This window comes from Manis javanica, chromosome 2 (assembly GCF_040802235.1).
Source record: "Manis javanica isolate MJ-LG chromosome 2, MJ_LKY, whole genome shotgun sequence".
NCBI lineage: Eukaryota > Metazoa > Chordata > Mammalia > Pholidota > Manidae > Manis > Manis javanica.
Window position 1 is genome coordinate 114,442,230 of NC_133157.1, and position 21,927 is coordinate 114,464,156.

General features: G+C 44.7%; 1 pseudogene; it reads right to left on the reverse strand.

The window, feature by feature from the left end:
* Window positions 1-21,927, reverse strand: part of LOC140845602 (neuroepithelial cell-transforming gene 1 protein-like) — a 38,837-nt pseudogene that overhangs the window by 9,619 nt on the left and 7,291 nt on the right.

Sequence of the window (21,927 nt, forward strand, 5' to 3'; positions counted from 1 at the left end):
CTTGAATGCAAGTTTCAGTAACTGTACAAAAGCTACTTTGGATTCTACTGTAAAAAGTAGAAAAAATTAAAGTATATGTATATATCAATAGAACAAAAAGGTGTCCTACAGTATGGGAGAATGCTCTTCCTCTACAAGTTTTTGGGAGAATTTGAGGAGTGGTGTTAACCTAGAAATGCACAACCTGCCAAAACTGAATCATGGAGAAGGGTTGACATCCAAAATATATAAAAAGCTCACACGCCTCAACAAACAAAAAGCAAGTAATCCAATTAAAAAATGGGCAGAGGAGCTGAACAGACAGTTCTCCAAAGAAGAAATTCAGATGGCCAACAGATATGAAAAGATGCTCCACATCGCTAGTCATCAGAGAAATGCAAACTGAAACCACAATAAGGTATCAGCTCACACCAGTAAGGATCGCCATCATCCAAAAGATAAACAACAACACATGTTGGCCAGGTTGTGGAGAAAGGGGAACCCTCCTACACTGCTGGTGGGAATGTAAGTTAGTTCAACCATTGTGGAAAGCAGTATGGAGGTTCCTCAAAAAGCTCAAAATAGAAATACCATTTGACCCAGGAATTCCACTTCTAGGAATTTACCCAAGAATACAGCAGCCTAGTTTGAAAAAGATGCACCCCTATGTTTATCGCAGCACTATTTACAATAGCCAAGAAATGGAAGCAACCTAAGTGTCCATCAGTACATGAATGGATAAAGAAGAGGTGGTACATATACACAATGGAATACTACTCAGCCATAAGAAGAAAACAAATCCTACCATTTGCAACAACATGGATGGAACTAGAGGGTATTATGCTCAGTGAAATAAGCCAGGTGGGGAAAGGCAAGTACCAAATGATTTCACTCATATGTGGAGTATAAGATCAAAGAAAAACTGAAGGAACAAAATAGCAGCAGAATCACAGAACCCACGAATGGACTAACAGTTACAAAAGGGAAAGGGACTGGGAAGGATGGGTGGGAAGGGAGGGATAAGGGTGGAGAAAAGTAAGGGGACCTTATAGTTAGCATGTATAATGTGGCATGGGTACGTGGCGGGCTCTACAACACAAAGACAAGTAGTGATTTTACAGAATCTTGCTACACGAATGGACAGTGACTGTGAAGGGGTATGTCGGGGCAACTTGGTGAAGGGAGGAGCCTAGAAAACGTAATGTTCTTCATCTAATTATAGATTAATGATACCAAAATAAAAATAAAATTGTGAGGAAACACATGTAACACATAAGTGACCATTTTAAAGGATACAATACTGTAGGGATCAGAGGTATTAAGTATGTGCACACTGTCATCCAAGTATATCCACTACTCTTCTCCAGAATTTTTGACATCTTATCAAAACTGAAACTCTGTACCCACTGCTCCCCATCTTCCCTTACCACCACTCACTCCCTTGTAACCACCATTCTACTTTCTGTCTCTATGGATTTGACTATTCTAAGAACTTCATATAAGATGAATCATGTTTTTCCTTTTGTGTCCGGCTTACTGCACTTAGTGTAATGTTTTCAAGGTTCATCCATGTTGTTACTTGTATCAGAATCTTATTCCTTTTTAAGGCTGAATAATATTCCGATGTATGTATATACCACCTCTTGTTTATCCATGAGGAATTTTCTCTCTGTTCCAAGTTTGTTAGATATTTTTAATCATGAAAGGATATTTTGATTTTTGTTTATTGCTTTTTCGGCATCAATTGAAATAACCATTTTCACCGTCCCTTCCTTAATTCTGTTAATGTGGTGTTATTACATTGACTGGATTTCATTTGTTGAGCCATCTTTGCATGCCAGGAATAAACCTTACTTGGTCACTGTATATAATCCTGCTTAATATGTTGCTGCAACTATTTTACCAGTATTTTGTTGAAAACTTTTGTACATATGCTCAGAAGAGATATTGGCTTATAGTTTTCTTTTCTTGTAGTATCTTTGTCTGGCTTTGGTGTCTGGGTAATGTTGGCCTCATAGAATGAGTTAAGAAATGCTCTTCCTCTACAAGTTTTTGGGAGAATTTGAGGAGTGGTGTTAATTCTTCTTTAAGTATTTGGTAGACTTCACCAGTGAAACCATCTGCTTAAGGTCTTTTTGTTGTTTTGCGAATGGTTTTGATTATGTATCCAATCCCTTTACTAGTTCTAGGTACATTCAGATTTTCTCCATGATTCAGTTTTGGCAGGTTGTGCATTTCTAGGAATTTGTTCACTCCAGCTAAATTATCTAATCTGCTAGTATAAAACTGTTCACAGTACTAATACTTTTTATTTCTGTAAATTAGTATTAATATGTCCATTTGCATTTCTGATTTTAGCAATTTGAGTCTTTTGATATTAGTTTATAATATAATATAATATAACAACTGTCCTAAGATTTATATATCAAGTCAGTCCTCCTTTCTAAAACTAATTTTACAAAATAATGAGCAAAAGAAAAAAAGAACAGTGAAATCTACAAGGTTTTCATAAGAAGAAAGGTATAGGGAAAAAAATAACATACCTACAAAGAAAAATAAAGCATAATAGAAAAACATGTTCACAAAAAAAACTGTGTGTTCTAAAATTAGCTATGAAAGAGCATATGTGAGAAAGGTGATAAAGTTAAGGAAACAATTAGAAATATCCAGAACCTGAAATCAGACAAAAAGGATGCCAGAATGCTTTGCAATGGATTACCTCATTTTCTAGGGCCATGTACCTTTTATTTGATTCACTGTTTCTTATTGATTAGGATTTTTTTTTTTTACAACCATAAGGGTTACATCTGTAAGATGTTAACTGTAGAAAACTGATAGCACTGCAAATACTTTGCAGGTAGAGATGCAGAGGTCATTATTCTGCTTAGCACTTAATGTAGCAATCTTATTCCATCACTCTTCAGTGACTAGAATACTTCAGTGTTTCCACAGCACTCTGACCAGCTTCATCATTCTGCTGGCTCACTCATTACTACGTAAATTAAATATTTAACAGGTCTTCACTCTTCAAAGAAAAAAAAAACACATAACAAAACAGAAAAGCCAAACTACAACAAAATGAAGAGACAGTGTTTCCCCCAAAACCTTTAGTTTGTCAGACAGCTCTGAGACCTGCATGGTGTCAGCATTTGTGCCCAAAGATGCAGAGAGAAGACAACTGGACTTCTCTGGTGTCCCTGAGCATAGGGCCCTTCAGTGGCATGAAAACAGGAGACTAGCCTGGGAAGGACTCCAAGGATTGAATTCTCAGGCTGAGAGTAAGAACAAAGTCTATTGGTGCTGAAGCAGTCTGAGCCCTATAAGCTCTCAAAACTAACATTGCTCTGAGAAAAACTTTAAGGAGTAGGATCCAAATTGAGCAGAACACAATAAGAGAAACAAAGACAAGAAAAAGTTCAGATAAAAGAGAGGTGGGTCAAAAAAAAGGAAAGCTCTCAGATAGCCTGAGGGTTGTATTTTTAGAAATCACTTTGTGAAAACAATAGAAGAGAGAACTCCAGTTACAAAGCTGAAAAACAGGCTATTTGACCCACTCCTCTGACCTAAAATTACAGGAAAACTTACTGCACTTAAAAAGTAACAGAAAAAATCATGCATCCCGTTGAAAACTATGATAAGAAACAGAAAGTGTGGAGTAGAATAATGTCTCTATAGCATAAAAGAAATAATTGAGTTGTCATAATTACACACAGAAAAGAATTAGTTCAGTAATTTGAAAACATGGTAATTTGTACATCCTTACTATAACCTATATGTAAAAAAGCAAAAGAAAATGACAAGTAACCCATAGAATGTTTTCAGTAACTGTAACAGCAGTAATTTATAGAAATGTAGACTGCTGTCTTTGACCCATGGGGAAATCAAGTGAATAATTAAGTCAGTATCTCCAGGAACCCAGATTTTTAGTGCAGTTCAAAGAGATCTAGATAATAAGACTGACAAGATCATGTGAAAACCCTTAGCCTTGAATTGGAAAGAGTATAAATTTATGATTTATTATACCTTAAAAAATTACATATATTTCCTAGCTCTGCTCATAAAAGAGGATGAGAAACAATGATCAATCCAAGGAGTGTACATAAAAATGCCCAGATTTTAGCCTCTACCATTTCCTAAGGAAACCAGGGCTTTTAGAAATAACTGGTTTCAGGTGTGGAGCAGAAAAAAAAGTGTAGGTGGTCCTGGAGTATCTTGTTATCTTGGAAGTAAAGAAGGTCTATCAAACCTCTAAGATATGAGGTGAGGGTCTGTCTGGCCAATGGTTTCAGACCCCAGCGAGTTCGCTATGGATGCAGTGTGACCAAAGAAATGACAATAGAACGATTCTTTGGGATGAAAGTGTTTATTACCTGGCTTGTTATCGCGGAGGTGGGCCAACCACTAGCATTTCTGCCTCTGCCCAGATTACTGGGCCGAGCTCTCTATATGATGCAATAATAGCTCATTGCCTGAAGGCCTGGAAGTGGCAGACAAGCAGCAGGCTAATTACATAATCAGGTGGTTTAAGTTCAGTGAGGATCCTGGCCATAGGAACCCCAACTCCCCCACACTCCACCACACCATGATTCTCGCCTTACAATCTACAAGCTCTCAATCTTCCACAGTGGTCCCTGTGCGAGAAACCTGGAGCACTGTCACCAGATTCCACAACAGCAACAGAGAAAAACAACTTAGAGATAATAACAAAAATTAACATACAACAAGATTTTGATACAGATAACAAAAATTATAGTAATCCTCAGCCAGAGGAGGTTCCTAATAACAAAAATTATAATAATTCTCAGGCCAGAGGAAGTTCCCAATCCACAAAGACCTTAGGGGTGATAAGACACATGACAACATGTTTAAATGACAACAACATAGGTAAATCTTGTCCATCAGGTAGGATGCATGCAAGAGAGTAGTCCTAAGACAGGAATGTAGCAGGAAGGGGGTCCCATCCAGGTCTAGTATACCATACTTTTACTCCTTTCCCTATGGGGGTTACATAGTGCTACTGGAGGTGCATGCACAGGCCATAATGATAAAACAAAACTGCCCGGTAGGATTCTCCTCCCTTCTGGCCATTCAGGATATACTACTGTGACCTTTGGAGGCCACTCTGAGGTTATTCCAGTAATACAGATAGGAGGCCAGCTTCTAGGCCTTGTTTCCAAGGTACCAGGAGAGCCAGCCATCGTTGGTCCAGGTGTCGAAAGGTCCAAGGCCATGTCCACTCAATGGAGTCTCCAGGGTTCAGTGCAGTTGGTGCTGGCAGCAAGATTTTATTCCTGTGGTCGAACCTCAGCTTCAGTGATTCTTCCTTGGTTTGTCCTTGCAGTGGTATAGGGGAGGCAGCCATATGTGTTAGCATGTCTACGGGGCTCAGGGCTCCGTTTTGGGGTCTCTCGTTCAAACGCCATAGCATGGTCCACCAACAGACGGACTGACCCCACAGACTATTAGTAACTGACTTTAGTCCAGATTTTGACAAGCCACTGTGCCTCTCTGTCATGCCTGCTGTGGTAGGATTGTATGACACACGAAACCTGCATTTGATTCCCAACTGTGGCACCCATTCTTGCAGTGTATGTCCAGTAAAATGGGTGTCCTGATTACGCTCAGTTACCTGTGGTCAGCAATAGGTGGCAGAGAGTCACTCCAGGCCTCTTTTGGTTGTCTGCTGGTGTGCACAAGGGGTAGGAAAAGCAACCAGAAGTCCAGTAGCTGTGTCCACACAAGTCATGGCATACTGATATCCTTCTGACACAGGTAGAGGCCCAACAGAGTCTATCTGCCACTTGACGAGGGGTATAGCCCCCTTAGTTATTGTCCAATATTGATGTGGAACTTGGTGTAAGTCCCTTTGGAGAATACGGCACACTCCTGCTGGGCTCTACTAACTTCTTCAAAGGTCAAAGACAAGCCCCACTGACAGGCTACAGCCCACATTGTCTTTAACCCCGCATGCAACAAACATTGATGTAACCACTGGGCTACATCAGAGAGAGGCTTTCCTTCTAACCAATGTATCTGGGCCAATTTATCTGCCTCATCATTTCCTGGGGAGCCACTGACAAATGACCTGTCACATGGTATACTGTAATTATTTTACTCTGACCACAGGCTCATAAGTCTTGCCACCATTCCTGTCCCCAAAGGGGTAGGTGTCCAACCAGCCACTTGGCATTGTACTAGGCTGGTAGCCACAGGGTCAAGCCCCGATAGAGAGACACCAGCTGTTAGTGCAGACAACTATAGGGGAGGGCTCCTGGCTGATCACAAGCCACACAGCCTGCTACCCTGCCCATTGGCTGCACTTCCCCCCACCATATTCCATCCATATTGTCTCAGTCTTAGGATGGAAAGCTATGGCCCTCCATTTTGAGGACTGCCCATGGCTGGGGCCATCTGTGTACCATGCATCCTCAGGTACAGGGGCTCTTCCCTCCCGATAGGGTCTTTCTGCTACTAATGGTTCAAAAGAAAATTATTCCTGCTTTTCACAAGTATATGTCACCAGCCCAATAAGCACTGGAGTTCTTCACTCAAGGGGTTACTGGAGAGGGCACTATGCTGCTGAGGGTAAGAACCCCACTTGGCCATTGTGGGCATTTGTGCCACACCACTCCTTGGCTTTTGCATCCACTCTCGTACCGATCCCAAGATGGGATTGGTGGGTATTTCCCTTATCGGGGCCATTCCAGTGATGGGTTCTGTAGCCAGCAAGGAGTGATACATGGCATTCAGTTGTTATTCTATCAAAGTATATCATACCTCTGCCCATTTCCAAAGTTGTGACCAGAATCTAATACAGTGGCAAGTTCGTTCAAGCCGCCGCCAGAGACCCCAGCTATAACCGTCTTCAGTCACATGTACATGCAGCTCACAGGGCCTTAATTGGTCTATCACACTCAAGGCCTCAACGGCCTTCACTGCCTGTTTGGCTGTAGTGAAGGCAGATGTGTACAAGTTTCACCCCACTCCCACCTGACGCCTTTTCATACCAACCGGTATGAGGGCTTCAGAATTTGTACCAAGTGTGAGATAAACTCTCTCCAGTAGCCTAGAAGACCCAGAAACTCCTGTAGCAATGCTACAGTTGTAGGGGTAGGAAAGGCCTGGACTTTATCTATAACTGCTTCTGGTATAGCTTTGGTCTTACCCAACCAGACAACCACGAACAATTTGACAGACAAACCAGGTCCCTGAACCTTCGTACTGGTTCACAGCCCACCCTTTCTCCTGTAGATATTGTAGCAGTCTAGGTGCTACACTTTATAGATCTGAAAGAGAATCAGATGTGAACATGACATCATCAACATAATGATACATCTGCACCAGTGGCGGTTTCTCCCATGTAGTCACGTCCTGGGAGACAAGTCCATGACAGATGGTGGGGCTCTGGAGGTATCCCTGTGGAAGGACGGAGAAAGTTCATTGCCATCCTTTCCACGTGAAGGCAATTTGTTCCTGAGTTTCTGGCTCAATGTCAATGGAAAAGAAGGCATTAGCAAGATCCAGCACATAATGGTAGGTGCCTAGTTCGTGGCTGAGGGTATCCATCAGGCAATAGAGGGGACAGCAGCATGCATGGGGGTATGACTTTATTCATTTCTCTAAAATCCATAGTCACATGCCAGGAGCCATCTGGCTTTTTTACTGGCAACACTGGGGAATTTAAAGGACTACGGGTGGGCTTTATAATACCCACGTTTTCCAGCACCTGGATACTTTCTCCAATCTCTTTACATCCTCCAGGCAGTTTGTATTGTTTGGTATTGGTCACCCGCCAAGGCACATGCAAAGCTATAGGCAGGCGCATACCATGTCTCCTCAGAACTGCCTTCACCACACGTACTCTCAGTCTGAACTCACCTGCAGTTGTCTGCAACCATAGATCCTGCAGGATATCAATCCCCAAAATATACTCAGGGATAGGAGATATATACCCAATATACTCTTTTGGGAGTAGACACCCTATTCCCAAATTCCCAAAGGGATTTGCGCTTGATTCACTCTTGATAGCCTTACTACCATATCCAACTATGATACTGAGGGCCCTGGGGAAACTGCTCACGGTTACCATAAATCAGTGAACATTCAGCCCCTGTGTCCACCAGAGCTAGAATACCTTGTATGTTCACTGGGGACCAATGGATAGCTTTTTCAACATGTGGCCTACTGTTCCCCCCTGGTCTCTCATGGAAGATACCTCGACCTTCCCCTCAGTCAAACCGTGTTCCCCAATCGTCTTCCTGTGTGGGCTCGAGTGACACTGGCTCGCTCTACAGCAGGAAGTCTTGCAAACACACAGGTGGGACTTGTGGCTCTGGCTTTGACCTCTGCCTCTTTGGTCTTAAAGGCTGTAACTAAGTACCAGAGACACAGGAGCCAAGCTGATATTGACTCTGAGGGCTTCTGCCTAAACTGGGAGCCCAAATCCACCAGCTCAGCCTGAGTATAGGGGTGGTCCATAGAGTGCCCCACGACCTGGGGAGGGGGCTACTCCTCACCTAGGGGAACTTTCAGCTGCTGGGTCTTTTATTTCCTTTACAGCCACTGGGCGTGCTTTCAATACAGGAGGCGTCAGTGCCTCTGGCACCACCCCTTCATCCTTCCCCAGCTCCTCCATTTCGGGGGCTGATGGCATCTTTCTCTCCCCTCCCCTGAGTGCCTCCGCTGCCACAACCTTTAGCTTTTCTACCGTGCCTCACAGCAATGCTAGCTCAGTCTTCAGCAGCTCTTACCTTCACCTTAATTCTCGACATCTCGCCTTCTCGTGCCTCCTCCTGTGCTTCCCTTAGACAATCCACTGTCTGCCCCCTCTGAGGCGCAGCCCGCTGAAGCACCGCACCCATAAGGGCAGCCTTTCTTTCTCCTTAGTAGTCAATGAACACTGTGAACTTCACCACTTGTCTTGCCAAAGGCTTTCAGCCCCTGGCAAGTTCGCTGTGTGGGGCAGTTGGGGTTCTTATGGCCAGTATTCTCACGGAATGTTAACCACCTCATGATGTTACTGGCCTGTTGCTAGGCTACCTACTGGCCACGCCCCTCTTTCTCACTTGGATGGCACCACCAGTACCAGGGAGGTCTGAGGTCTGAGGCATCTGCAGCGCACCTGTGGGTGTGGCTTGCTCACCTCGCTGCCCGAGGGCAGGAGTTTCTCAATCTCTAGAAAACAGCACAGTATCAGGCACATAGACTTTCAACAAATAACTGTAAATGGATGGATGAATGAAATACACATTGAAAGAAATACTTGGCTGTTCATTTTCCAGAAGCCATCACTATGGCTTTGTTTTTGCTGTAAAAGAGCCCTGATCACAATAAAGCTTAATTCCACAGGAGGGAGCTGTCCTCTCTTCCCAGTAGCACCCTCCCTTCCAGCAGGCTGCTGGTGAGAGGAGAGGTTGTGGATGGGGTCAGATGCCACATGCCCTTTCTTTGCCTCTGGGCTATCCTGCGTTCTGGGTTAAAGAAGTCTGCGTTAGCTCTATGGAGTCCTAGATGCCCCACAGCTTTGAAACTGAGGGCTTGCTTGTTGCAAAACCTCTTTGCCTGCTTTGTTCCCTGTTAGTGGAAACCTCTGTTTGGGAACAGATGAACATTTCCCCACAGGTTTTGGGATACAGATACAGTCTTGCTCCAAACTGGGGGCTCTCCTTAGGGAGTACTTTTAGTTTGTAAGTTATGACTGTGCTATATCTGGGACTTGCATAAGGCTGCAAGAGTCTGGATTCAAGAACCAAAATTCTACTCATAAAATGAGGCAGAGGACCTTGGCCAGGGGATTTTACTGGGACAGCCTGGTTCTCAGGCATGCTGCAGGTGTCCCTGGGAGAGCTATCAGAGTTTTCACACATAAGCTGGGGCACTTATGGGGCCAGCCCACGGAGAGGGGCACTGTTTGGGCTACCTTCTCTCCAATTGGGTCTCCTCTGCAGACATTGCAAAAGTTGTGCTATTGTGAAATTCTTCACATCTAATCAAAATCTCCTCTGCAGACATTGGAGACCATTTCTTGCGGTTTAGGTCTTACTGGAAAAGATGATCCAATAGTCCCTACCAGGTAACCGACACAGGCAGCAGAGAAGGGCAAGGTGACCAGCAACCAGGAAGGGACTTTGTTTTCCCAGTTGACACTTTCGCTACCTGCCTACAACTACCTCTATCGCTATGAAAAGGCAGAAGAATTTGGTCTAGTCCAGAATTACCCAGACAACCGCCAAAAGGGCCTGGGGAGATAGATTCAACCAATCTTCCCGAAAAAGAATTCAAAACAAAGGTCATAACCAGGCTGATGGACCTGCAGAGAAGTATGTAAGAGCTAAGGGATGAAGTCAGGAGGGAGAATACAGAAATAAAACAATCTCTGGAAAGACCTAAGAGCAGACTGGATGAGGTGCAAGAAACCGGTAATGGAACAGAAATCAGAGAAACAGGAATACAGAGAAGCTGAGGCAGAGAGAGATAAAAGGATCACCAGGAATGAAAGAATATTAAGAGAACTGAGTGACCAACCCAAATGGAACAATATTCGCATTATAGGAGTAGCAGAAGAAGAAGAGAAGAAAGGATAGAAAGTGTCTTTGAAGAAATAATAGCTGAAAACTTCCCCAAACTAGGGGAGGAAATAGTCTCTCAGACCATGGAAGACCACAGATCTCCCAACACAAGGGATTTAAGGAGGACAACACCAAGATATATAATAATTAAAATGGCAAAGATCAAAGACAAGGACAGAGTACTAAAGGCAGCCAGAGTGAGAAAAAAGGGCACCTCCAAAGGAAAACCCATCAGACTATCAACAGACTTCTTAACAGAAACCTTACAGGCCAGAAGAGAATGGCGTGATATATTTAATGCAATGAAACAGAAGGGCCTTGAACCAAGAATACTGTATCCAGCACGACTATCATTTAAATATAAAGGAGGGATTCAACAATTCCCAGACAAGCAAAAGTTGAGGGTATTTGCCTTCCACAAACCACCTCTACGGGATATTTTAAAGGGACTGCTCTAGATGGAAGCACTCCTAAGGCTAAATAGATGTCACCAGAGAAAGTAAAATCAGAGCAAAGAAAGCAGACCAACCAAATACTAACCAAAGGCAAAAAATAAAATAAACTACCCATAAAAGCAGTTAAAGGAAACACAAAAGAGCATGGAATAAAACAACCAACATATAAAGAATGGAGGAGGAGGAATAAGAAGGGAGAGAAATAATGAATCACCAGACAGTGTTTATAACAGCTCAATAAGCGAGTTAAGTTAGACAGTAAGATACTAAAGAAGATAACCTTGAACCTTAGGTAACCACGAATCTAAAGCCTGCAATGGCAATAAGTACAACTCTTTCAATAGTCACGCTGAATGTAAATGGACTGAATGCACCAATCAAAAGACACAGAGTAATAGAATGGATGAAAAAGCAAAACCCATCTATATGCTGCTGCTTACAAGAGAACCACCTCAAACCCAAAGACATGCACAGACTAAAAGTCAAGGGATGGAAAAAGACATTTCATGCAAACAACAGGGAGAAAAAAAGCAGGTGTTGCAGTACTAGTACGAGACAAAATAGACTTCAAAACAAAGAAAGTAACAGGAGATAAAGAAGGACATTACATAATGATAAAGGGGTCAGTCCAACAGGAGGATATAACTATTATAAATATATATGCTCCCAACACAGGATAACCAGCATGTGTGAAACAAATACTAACAGAACTAAAGGAGGAAACAGAATGCAATGCATTCATTTTAGGACACTTCAACAGGCCACTCACTCCAAAGGATAGATCCACCAGACAGAAAATAAGTTAGGACACGGAGGCACTGAGAGAAACAGGCCAAGGAAGAAACACAAAAGTTGAACAAATCAATTACGAGCAAAGAAATTGAAGCAGTAATCAAAAAACTACCCAAGAAAAAAACCCCTGGACCAGATGGATTTACCTCAGAATTTTATCAGACATAAAGAGAAGACATAATACCCATTCTCCTTAAAGTTTTCCAAAAAAAGAGAAGAGGAGGGAATACTCCCAAACTCCTTCTATGAAGCCAACATCACCCTAATACCAAAACCAGGCAAAGGAAATTACAGACCAAAAAGAAAATTACAGACCAATATCCCTGATGAACGTAGATGCAAAAATACTCAATAAAATATTAGCAAACCAAATTCAAAAATATATCAAAAGGATCATACAGCACAACCAAGCGGGATTCATCCCAGGTATGCAAGGGTGGTACAACATTTGAAAATCCACCACATGAACAAAAAGGACAAAAACCACATGATCATCTCCATAGATGCTGAAAAAGCATTCAACTAAATTTAACATCCATTAATGATAAAAACTCTCAGCAAAATGGGTATAGAGGGCAAGTACCTCAACATAATAAAGGCCATATATGATAAACCCACAGCTAACATCATACTGAACAGCGAGAAGCTCAAACCTTTTCACTGAGATCGGGAACAAGACAGGGATGCCCACTATCCCCACTGTTATTCAACATAGTACTGGAGGTCCTTGTTGGCAGCCGTGCTCAGAAAATGGCGCCCAATGCAGGGCAGCCGGAAAGCCCCGAACTTCCTAGTGACAAAACACCCCACGCCACTAAACCACATGCTAATTGCGCCTTGGCATAAGGACCAATGAGACCCACCAAATTGTTATGCTAATGAAGCGTATGGAGCCGCACCAACCAGGTCAGAGCATGAGAACTATATAAGCAAGCCTCTCCTTCCCCTCTGGGTCCTGCCCAACGCATTTGTTTCACAAAGAGCTGAAGAATAAAGCTTTCTGCAGAAGAATCCTGCTGTTGTTGCGTGCTGTTCTTGCCGGCGAGGACGGGGCACGCGACAAGTGGTGCCGAAACCCGGGAACCAGAACATCACCGGCACAGGGAGGACCCTTCAGACATCTGGAGAGGATTCAGAACTGCAGGACAGAAGAAAACCCGGAGGGGTAAGTTCCGAGAGACGCGCTTTTTAGGAGCATGTCAGAAACGGAACGGGAGACAGAGCGAGCTCGCGGCCGAAAAAAGGCCACAAAAACGAAAGTAAAGAAACCCCAGAGTGAGGGAGAAAGCCCGCCTAGGGCAAAAGCGAAAGAGCCCCGAGAAGCGAGTGACGATCGCCTCGGAGAAAATAGTAAATACCCCTGGAAAGAGTTGAGGGACCTCCAACTCTCCAGTAGGGAATCTGAGGAGGAATTAACGTCCGCAGAGGAAGGGGAAGAAAATAAAACCGCAGAGTGCAGAAGTAAGGGAACCAGCAAAGTCGAAAAGCGGACCAAGGAAAAAATGAAAGCAGGGTGTCCCCCAACGCCCGTTGCCCCGCCACCTTACGTGAGCGGCGCACTCACTTTTTGCCACCCAGATACTCTTCAGGCAATTAGACAAATGTTTCCTGTATTTGAGGATAATGGCGTACGCTCTCACCAGCCCCTGAGCCATAAACAAGTTTCACGAGACCTGTCCCAGTATCTTTCAGGAAACTGGTCCCAAGACTTCGATGGGGCACTAGAAGAACTGCGGCGAGAAATAATCCACATCAACTCCACCCGTCTAGATATCTCCGTAGCAGAAGGACTCTCTTCCTGGTTCCTCAAAGCTCTCTCCCACGTCAAGGAGTGGGCGGGCATGGCTGGGATGGGTGTGTTCATGCTTGGAGGTCTCATGCTCCTACTCTGGTTGTTATGCAGACTCCGCAACCAACATAAGCAGGACAAGGTGATCCTTGCTCAAGCCCTAATGGCGATAGACGTTGGCGCCTCTCCCCAAGTGTGGCTCAACATGCTTAAGAAGGAAGCTCGGCTTTAGCTTGAGGTAGCTCTTGCACCCTGAGCCCATGTGGCACTGCACCAGGCCCGAGTACCTCATTGCTTAATCACAGCTTTCTCTAAGAAGCTCATGGTGCAAGAGGGTTGAGAAAAAAGGTCCAAACCCTTTGTACCAAGCGGTCCCGCCAGCCAGAGGATGCGAGGCAAAGCACTGCAAGAGGTCTTGGACCCCTCTGAGAGGCATGCCTGACTGCATAGGGGTAGATGCCCAGAACCCCTCTCCAAAAAGGGGCATCAGGAAGTGTGATGGAGGTCAGGCCTCTGTCTCCGCCTCTACTGGCAAGTTCCGCCTTGAGCTTCTATTAGACAAAAAAGGGGGAGATGTTGGCAGCCGCGCTCAGAAAATGGCGCCCAATGCAGGGCAGCCGGAAAGCCCCGAACTTCCTAGTGACAAAACACCCCACGCCACTAAACCACATGCTAATTGCGCCTTGGCATAAGGACCAATGAGACCCACCAAATTGTTATGCTAATGAAGCGTATGGAGCCGCACCAACCAGGTCAGAACATAAGAACTATATAAGCAAGCCTCTCCTTCCCCTCTGGGTCCTGCCCAACGCATTTGTTTCACAAAGAGCTGAAGAATAAAGCTTTCTGCAGAAGAATCCTGCTGTTGTTGTGTGCTGTTCTTGCTGGCGAGGACGGGACGCGCGACAGGTCCTAGCAATGGCAATTAGACAAAACAAAGAAATACAAGGAATCCAGATTGGTAAAGAAGAAATTAAACTGTCACTATTTGTAAATGACATGATATTGTACATAAAAAACCCTAAAGACTCCACTCCAAAACTACCAGAACTGATATCAGAAAACAACAAAGTTGCAGGATACAAAATTAACATACAGAAATCTGTGGCTTTCCTATACTATCAATGAACCAATAGAAAGAGAAATCAGGAAAACAATTCCATTCACAATTGCCTCAAAAAGAATAAAATACCTAGGAATAAACCTAACCAAAGAAGTGAAAGACCTATACCCTGAAAACTATAAGACACTCTTAAGAGAAATTAAGGAGGACACTAACAAATGGAAATTCACCCCATGCTCTTGGCCAAGAAGAATTAATATCGTCAAATGGCCATCCTGCCCAAAGCAATATACAGATTCCATGCAATCCCTATCAAACTACCAACAGCATTCTTCAATGAACTGGAACAAATAGTTCAAAAATTCATATGGAAACACCAAAGACCCCGAATAGCTAAAGCAATCCTGAGACGGAAGAATAAAGTGGGGGGGATCTCACTCCCCAACATCAAGCTCTACTACAAAGCTTGTCTAGTAATTAAGACAATTTGGTACTGGCACAAGAACAGAGCCACAGACCAACGGAAAAGAATAGAGACTCCAAACATATATGGTCAACTAATATTCGACAAAGGGGCCATGGACATACAATGGGGAAATGACAGTCTCTTCAACAGATGGTGCTGGCAAAACTGACACCTACATGTAAGAGAATGAAACTGGATCACTGTCTAACCCCATATGCAAAAGTAAATTCGAAATGGATCAAAGACCTGAATGTAAGTCATGAAACCATAAAACTCTTAGAAAAAAACATAGGCAAAAATCTCTTGGACATAAACATTAGTGACTTCTTCATGAACATATCTCCCAGGCAAGGAAAACAAAAGCAAAAATGAACAAGTGGGACTACATCAAGCTGAAAAGCTTCTGTACAGCAAAGGACACCAGCAATAGAAAAAAAAAGGTACCCTACAGCATGGGAGAATATATTCATAAATGACAGATCCGAAAAAGGCTTGACATCCAAAAGATATGAAGAGCTCATGCACCTCAACAAACAAAAAGCAAATAATCCAATTAAAAAATGGGCAGAGGAGCCAGAGAATTCTCCAAAGAAGAAATTCAGATGGCCAACGGACACATGAAAAGATGCTCCACATCGCTAGTTATCAGACAAATGCAAATTAAAACCACAATGAGATATCACCTCACACCAGTAAGGATGGTTACCATCCAAAAGACAAACAACAACAAATGTTGGCGAGCTTGTGGAGAAAGGGGAACCCCCCTACAGTGCTGGTGGGAATGTAAATTAGTTCAACCACTGTGGAAAGCGCTATGGAGGTTCTTCAAATGCTCAAAATAGACTTACCATTTGACCCAGGAATTCCACTTCTAGGAATTTACCCTAAGAATGCAGCAGCCCAGTTTGAAAAAGACAGATGCACCCCTATGTTTATCGCAGTGCTATTTACAATAGCCAAGAAATGGAAGCAACCTAAGTGTGCATCAGTAGATGAATGGATAAAGAAGTTGTGGTACATACACACAATGGAATATTACTCAGCCATAAGAAGAAAACAATTCTACCATTTCAACAACATGGATGGAGGTATAGGGTATTACGCTTAGTGAAATAAGCCAAGCGGAGAAAGACAAATACCAAATGATTTCGCTCAAATATGGAGTATAACAACAAAGAAAAACTGAAGGAACAAAACAGCAGTCGAATCAAAGAACCCAAGAAGGGGCTAACAGTTACCAAGGGGAAAGGGACTGGGGAGAATGGGACGGTAGGGAGGGATAAGGGTGGGGAAGAAGAAAGGGGGTATTATGATCAGCATGTATAATGTGGGGGGGGTGGAGGAAAGGGGAGGGCTGTGAAACACAGAGAAGACAAGTAGTGATTCTACAACATCTTACTACGCTGATGGATAGTGACTGTAACGGGGTTTGTGGGGGGGAATTGGTGAAGGGGAGAGCCGAGTAAACATAATGTGCTTCATGTAATTGTAGATTAATGATAACAGCAACAACAAGAAAAAGTAAATACATAACATGTATTTATATTTCAGCCCTTAGATAAATGGTAGCATATACTACAAAGAAAAAAAAATTACATATATTTCGTAGCTCTTGGAAGAAAAGAAGGTCTATCAAACCTCTAAGATATGAGGTGAGGGTCTGTCTTGCCAATAGGTTTCAGATGCTACGGATTCAATGTGACCAAAGAAATGACAGTAGTAACATGCTTTGGGGTGAAAGTGCTTATTACCTGGTTTGTTATCACAGCGGTCGACCACTAGCATTTCTGCCTCCGTCCAGAGCACTGGGTGGAGCTCTCCATATAGTGTAATAATAGCTCATTGCCTAAAGGCATGGAAGCGGTAGCCTAACAACAGGCCAGTTACATCATCAGGTGGTTTAAGTTCCGTGAGGATCCTGGCCATAGGAACCTTAACTTCCCCACACTCCACCTGTGCATAAAATGAGAGTTCCTGTGGCCAGGATTCTCACCTGGCCATGGTTGAATAGCTCACTGCACACCTGTGGGCAATACATGGCTGTTGACTCTATATAAAGAGCTCCGCCCACTGCTCTGCACGCAACACGGTGGCAGGACTGCAAGGCAGCTGGAGAACAGAGAAGAGGCTGGAGTGGTGGCAGCGCCGAGGAAAGAGGCCCAGAGGGCGGATGTGCGGGACGACTGTGCAGAGAGGCCCAGAGAACGGCTGTGAGAACAGAGGGGCCCAGAGGTTGGCTGTGCGGACAAAGGGGCCCAGAGGAAGAGACTGGCTTGCTGCATACAGACTCACTCTGAGTTAATGGGATTCTACTGACTGACCTGACACCTGGAAATAAAGTTGGGTATAACCCTTTCACCCCAAAGAACATTTTGCTGTCATTTTCTTTGGTCACACTGAATCCATAGCGAACTGGCCCGGGGCTGAAACCCTTTGGCAAGACACCACCCCTCAAGGATTCTCGCCTTACAATCTACATGCTCTCAATCGTCCTCAATGGTCCCTGTACGAGAAAGCTGGGGCACTGTAACCAGATTCCACAACAGCAACAGGCGATAAAAACAACTTAGAGGTTAACAAAAATTAAGACACAAGATTTTGACACAGATAACAAAAATTATAATAATCCTCAAGTCAGAGGAGTTTCCTAATCCACAAAAGACCTTAGGGGCGATAAGACACATGTTTTAATGACAACAACATAGGCAAATCTTGTCCATCAGGTAGGATGCATGCGAGAGAGTGGTCCTGTGATAGGACTTTAGCAGGAAGGGGGGTCCCTTCCAGGTCTAGTATACCATACTTTTACTCCTTTCCTGGTCGGGGTTACTGAAGGGTCTATATATAGTGCTACTGGAGGTGCATGCACTGGCCATAATGATAAAACAAACTGCCCGGTAAGAATCTACTACCTTCTGGCCTTTCAGGATACACTACTGCGACCTTTGGGGAGCACTCTGCGGTCATTCCAGGAATAGACAGGAGGCCAGCTTCCAGGCCTTGTCCCCAAGGTGCCAGGAGAGCCAGCCATCGTTGGTCCATGTGTCGAAAGGTCCTAGGCCAGGTCCACTCAATGGAGTCTCTGGGGTTCAGTGAAGTTGGTGTTGGCGGCAAGATATTATTCTGGTGGCCAAACCTCGGCTTCAGTGATTCTTCCTTGGTTTGTACTTGCAGTTGCATAGGGGAGGCAGCCATAGGTGTTAACATGTCTACGGGGTTCAGGTCTCCTTTTCGGGGGTCTCTCGTTCAAATGCCGTAGACCGGTACGTAAGCAGACTGACCATCCCCACAGACTATTGGCATCTGACTTTAGTCCAGATTTTGACAAGCCACTGTGCCTCTCCATCATGCCTGCCGCGGTAGGACTGTATGGCACATGAAACTTTCATTTGATTCCCAGCTGTGGCACCCATTCTTGCAGTGTATGTCCAGTAAAATGGGTGTCCTGATCACTCTCAATTACCTGTGGTGGGCCATAGGCGGCAAAGACACTCTAGGCTTCTTTTGGTCATCTGCTGGTGTGCATAATGGGTAGGAAAAGCAACCACAAGTCCAGCAGCTGTGTCCACACAAGTCATGGCATAACGATATCCTTCTGACACAGGTAGGGGCCCAATATAGTCTATCTGCCACCTGACAAGGGGTATAGCCCTCTTAGTTATTTTCCCATGTTGCTGTGGAACTTGGTGTTAAGTCCCTTTTGAAGCACACGACACACTCCTGCCGGGCTCTACTAACTTCTTCAAAGGAAAAAGACAAGCCCCACTGACGGGCTACAACCCACATTGTCTTTTGCCTCACATGCAACAAACACTGATGTAACCACTGGGCTACATCAGAGGCAGGCTTTCCTTCTAACCAATGTATCAGGGCCAATTCATCTGCTTCATCATTTCCTGGGGATGCCAGTGGCAAATGACCTGTCACACGGTAAACTGTAATTATTTTAGTCTGACCGCAGGTCCATAAGTCTTGCCACAGTTCTTGTCCCCAAATGGGTCGGTGAACAGCCAGGCCGTTCGCATGATACAGGGTCAAGACCTGATAGGCAGCCCAGCTGTCAGTGCAGACAACTATAGGGGAGGGCTCCTGGCTGACCACAAGCCACATGGCCCACAGCTCTGCCTGTTGGCTGCTCTTCCCTTCACCATCTTCCATCCATATTGTCTCAGTCTTAGGATGGAAAGCTATGGCCCTCCATTTTGGGGCCTGCCCACAGCTGGAGCTGTCTGTGTATCATGCATCTTTGGGCATAGGGGCTCTTCCCCCCCGATAAGGACTTTTGGCTACTAATGGTTCAAAAGCAAGGGAAATCTTCACTCAAGGGGCTACTAGAGAGGGCACTACGTTGCTGTAGGTAAGCACCCCACTTGGCCAGTGTGGGCGTTTGTGCCACACCACTCCTTGGCTTTTGGGTCCAGTATCACACCCACGCCAGGTGGGAGAGTTGGTTATTGACTTTATCGGGTCCATTCCAGTGATGGGTTCTGTAGCCAGCAAGGCATGATATACGGCAGCCAGTTGTTTTTCTATCAAAGTGTATCGTGCCTCTTCCCCTTTCCAGAGTTGTGACCAGAATCCAATAGGTTGGCAAGTTCCTTCAAGCCGCTGCCAGAGACACCGTCTTCAGTCACATGTGCAGCCAGTTCACAGGGCCTTGATGGGTCTATCACACTCCAGGCCTGAACAGCCTTGACTGCCCATTTGGCTGTAGTAGAGGCAGATGCACAAGTCTCATCCTAGTCCCACCTGATGCCCTTTCATACCAACTGGTATAAGGGCTTCAGAATTTGTGCCAAGTGCAGGATAAACTCTCCAGTAGCCTAGACGATCCAGAAACTCCAACAGCAATGCTACAGTTGTAGGGGTAGGAAAAGCCTGGACTTTACCTATAACTGCTTCTGGTATAACGTGGGTCTCACCCAACTAGATGTCGCCCAAGAATTTGACAGACAAACCAGGTCCCTGAACCTTGGTACTGTTCACAACCCATCCTTTCTCTTGTAGATGTTGCAGCAGTTTACGTGCTATACCTTCTAGATCTGAAAGAGAATCGGATGTGAACATGACATCATCAATATAATGATACAGCCGCAGCACTGGCAGTTTCTCCCATGTAGTCACGTCCTGGGCTACAAGTCCGTGACAGATGGTGGGGCTCTGGAGGTATCCCTGTGGAAGCATGGTGATAGTCCATTGCCATCCTTCCTACATGAAGGCAAACTGTTCCTGACTTTCCTGCTCAATGTCAATGGAAAAGAAGGCATTAGCAAGATCTACCACATAATGGTATGTTCCTAGTTCATGGCTGAGGGTATCCATCTGGCCTGCAATAGAGAGGACAGCAGCATGCATAGGGGGTATGACTTTATTCAATTCTCTATAATCCACAATCACATGCCAGGAGCCATCTGGCTTTTTTACTGGCCACACTGGGGAATTGAAAGGACTATGGGTGGGCTTTATAATACCCACCTTTTCGAGCTCCTGGATAGTTTCTCCAATCTCTTTACGTCCTCCAGGCAGTTTGTATTGTTTGATATTAGTCACCTGCCAAGGCACAGGCAGAGCTATGAGAAGGTGCCTACCATGTCCCCTCAGAACTGCCTTCCCCACACATACTAGCAGTCTGAACTCATCTGCAGTGGTCTGCAACCATACACCCTGCAGGATATCAATCCCCAAAATATACTCAGGGATAGGAGATATATACCCACTATACTCTTTTTGGGGTAGACACCCTTTTCCCCAAGGGATTTGGGCCTGTTTCATTCAGCCTTATCCCTATATCCATCTATGATTCTGGGGTCTCAGGAAAACTGCTCAAGGTTATCATGAATCAGTGCACATTCACCCCCTGTGTCCGCCAGAGCCGGGACACATTGTATGTTCACTTCACTGGGGACCAATGGATAGCTATTTCAACATGTGGCCTCCTGTTCCCCCTGGTCCCTCAGGGTAGATACATCGACCTTCCCCTCAGTCAAACCATGTTCCCCAATCGTCTTCCTGTGTGGGCTCGAGTGAGGTTGTCTCCCTCTCCAGCAGGAAGTCTTGCAAACACACAGTTCGGACTTGTGGCTCTGGCTTTTACCTCTGCCTCTTTGGTCTTAATAGCTGGAACTGCTGCTCTGTTTTCAGATGTTGCCATAGGTCTAGTAAGACCTAATTTGACTTTCCATCTAATTTCCTTTCATCTGCTCCTACCGGTATTAAACCAACCCACATCTGGGTCCTCGTAACCTTCATGAGATCCTTTAAGTTCTTCTTGTGAGTAGAAGACCTTATTTCTCTCCGTTTTCTCATTGTTTCAACCTCTCCTCAGTCGGCTACTGTACGTGTTACCTTGCTTATGCGCTGGCCATAGTGAGGGGAAAGAATGGCCACTAGAGACCCAAAGACAGATGTGGGAGGTGTTTGAAGCACAGTATTTCTCAACCCAGTAGTGAAAATCTCTTCATATGGGCCATAATTCTCTGCACTACACATGGCATTTTTTATGCTTAGCTCTCATAACACCTGTTGGAGCTCAGCATACATCTGCCATCTAACAGGAGAGGATGGTAGATCTCCCTGATTGGGCCACACAGCACGAAGTGCAGCTATAAGCCAATCGAGGAGGGAGTGATTCTCTGGGGTCTGATGTGCATTTCATAATCGCTGCCAGATTTCCCATCTGTGATCCCAACAGAACAATTTCATCCACCCCTAAGTTCCGCAGACGTAGGAGCCAAGCTGATACTGACTCTGAGGGCTTCTGCCTAAACCAGAACCCCAAATGAACCAGCTCCGCCTGACTATAGGGGTGGAGCACA